At 50.5% G+C, this 2,500-nt stretch overlaps 1 non-coding gene across 1 annotated transcript; it reads left to right on the top strand.

Moving 5' to 3' along the window:
- Nucleotides 1-567: 567 nt before the first annotated feature.
- Nucleotides 568-2,473, top strand: LOC123719723. The gene has a single exon (XR_006755789.1). It is a non-coding gene; the product is annotated as a small subunit ribosomal RNA (ribosomal RNA).
- The last annotated feature ends 27 nt before the right edge of the window (nucleotides 2,474-2,500 follow it).

Genomic DNA, 2,500 nt, shown 5'->3' with positions numbered 1-2,500 from the left:
TAGCGTGTTCGACACGTGCGCGGTCGCCACGGCGACCGTATATGTAAAGAATGTATAAAAGAGGACGCACACGCGCCCATCGTCGAAACGGTGTGCGCAGCGTCGTGTTGGAATTTATCCCTCAAGCTCCGGGCGTTGATCGTATCTAGTGCGAATCATGCGTGTGTGTGCGCATGTAATTGCCAGCCGAGTTTTAATATGTTTACAATAACGTATTGAATAAAAATTGAGAAGTTGCGTTTAGATGAATGTTCAATTTTCAAATTGTCACAACATCGATTCCCGCCCGCGGGGTCGTGTTCGTTGCAGTTTTATGTCCCTCACAGTGGTCGAGCATCGTTGTACATCACCTCGTTGCGAGATCGTGACGGGACGGCCGCTCGTAGACCGGTCAAAGTTAGTCTATCGATATGAAGCGCGAACGTCGCGTCGCGTGCAAATTCGACGCGTTACGTTCACGCGTGTCGAGAAGGCGCGCGCGCAAGCGCGCGCCCCTCGACGCCGCCGAGCCAGCGGCTCGCCGAAGCCGCGTGACCGCGGTGTAGGCGTGTCGTTTGCGTAAGCAGCTCCCTGGTTGATCCTGCCAGTAGTTATATGCTTGTCTCAAAGATTAAGCCATGCATGTCTCAGTGCAAGCCGTATTAAGGCGATACCGCGAATGGCTCAATATATCAGTTTTGGTTCCTTAGATCTTACTCAGTTACTTGGATAACTGTGGTAATTCTAGAGCTAATACATGCAATCAGAACTCTGACCAGTGATGGGATGAGTGCTTTTATTAGATCAAAACCAATCGGCGGAGGGCCATGCGTCCGAAGTCGTTAATTTTGATGAATCTGGATAACTTTTGCCGATCGCACGGTCCAGTACCGGCGACGCATCTTTCAAATGTCTGCCTTATCAACTTTCGATGGTAGTTTCTGCGACTACCATGGTTGTCACGGGTAACGGGGAATCAGGGTTCGATTCCGGAGAGGGAGCCTGAGAAACGGCTACCACATCCAAGGAAGGCAGCAGGCGCGCAAATTACCCACTCCCGGCACGGGGAGGTAGTGACGAAAAATAACGATACGGGACTCTTACGAGGCCTCGTAATCGGAATGAGTACACTTTAATATTTTAACGAGGAACAATTGGAGGGCAAGTCTGGTGCCAGCAGCCGCGGTAATTCCAGCTCCAATAGCGTATACTAAAATTGTTGCGGTTAAAAAGCTCGTAGTTGCATTTGTGCGCCGCGCTGTCGGTGCACCGCATCCGCGGTGATACTGACACGTCTGCGGAGCATATCGTCGGTGAGCCGGCGGTAAAACGCCGGTTCAATATCAAAATCCTATCGCGGTGCTCTTCGGTGAGTGTCGAGGTGGGCCGACAATTTTACTTTGAACAAATTAGAGTGCTCAAAGCGGGGCTCAAAATGCCGCTTGAATATTTCGTGCATGGAATAATAGAATATGATCTCGGTTCTATTTTGTTGGTTTTCAGAACTCCGAGGTAATGATTAATAGGGATAACTGGGGGCATTCGTATTGCGACGTTAGAGGTGAAATTCTTGGATCGTCGCAAGACGAACATCAGCGAAAGCATTTGCCAAAGGTGTTTTCATCAATCAAGAACGAAAGTTAGAGGTTCGAAGGCGATTAGATACCGCCCTAGTTCTAACCGTAAATATGTCATCTAGCGATCCGCCGACGTTACTACAATGGCTCGGCGGGCAGCTTCCGGGAAACCAAAGATTTTGGACTCCGGGGGGAGTATGGTTGCAAAGCTGAAACTTAAAGGAATTGACGGAAGGGCACCACCAGGAGTGGAGCCTGCGGCTTAATTTGACTCAACACGGGAAATCTCACCAGGCCCGGACACCGGAAGGATTGACAGATTAACAGCTCTTTCTTGATTCGGTGGGTGGTGGTGCATGGCCGTATCTTAGTTGGTGGAGCGATTTGTCTGGTTAATTCCGGTAACGAACGAGACTCTAGCCTGCTAAATAGGCGTCGTCATTCAAGGTGTGCGCGACTCTCGGGGAGCGCAACTCACTGGCGACGTATTAAATTCTTCTTAGAGGGACCGGCGGCTTCGAGCCGCACGAGATTGAGCAATAACAGGTCTGTGATGCCCTTAGATGTCCTGGGCCGCACGCGCGCTACACTGAAGGAATCAACATGTTCTCCCTGGCCTAGAGGCCCGGGCAACCCGTTGAAACTCCTTCGTGCTGGGGATTGGGGTTTGCAATTATCCCCCATAAACGAGGAATTCCTAGTAAGCGCGAGTCATAAGCTCGCGTTGATTACGTCCCTGCCCTTTGTACACACCGCCCGTCGCTACTACCGATTGAATGATTTAGTGAGGTCTTCGGACCGACACGCGGTGGCCTCACGGCCGTCGGCGTTGCTGGGAAGTTGACCAAACTTGATCATTTAGAGGAAGTAAAAGTCGTAACAAGGTTTCCGTAGGGGAACCTGCGGAAGGATCATTAACGTTGGTTTTTTCTTTTTTGTTTTGT

Source organism: Pieris brassicae, unplaced genomic scaffold (assembly GCF_905147105.1).
Source record: "Pieris brassicae unplaced genomic scaffold, ilPieBrab1.1, whole genome shotgun sequence".
Lineage (NCBI taxonomy): Eukaryota > Metazoa > Arthropoda > Insecta > Lepidoptera > Pieridae > Pieris > Pieris brassicae.
This window is presented reverse-complemented; position numbering and strand designations above follow the sequence as displayed.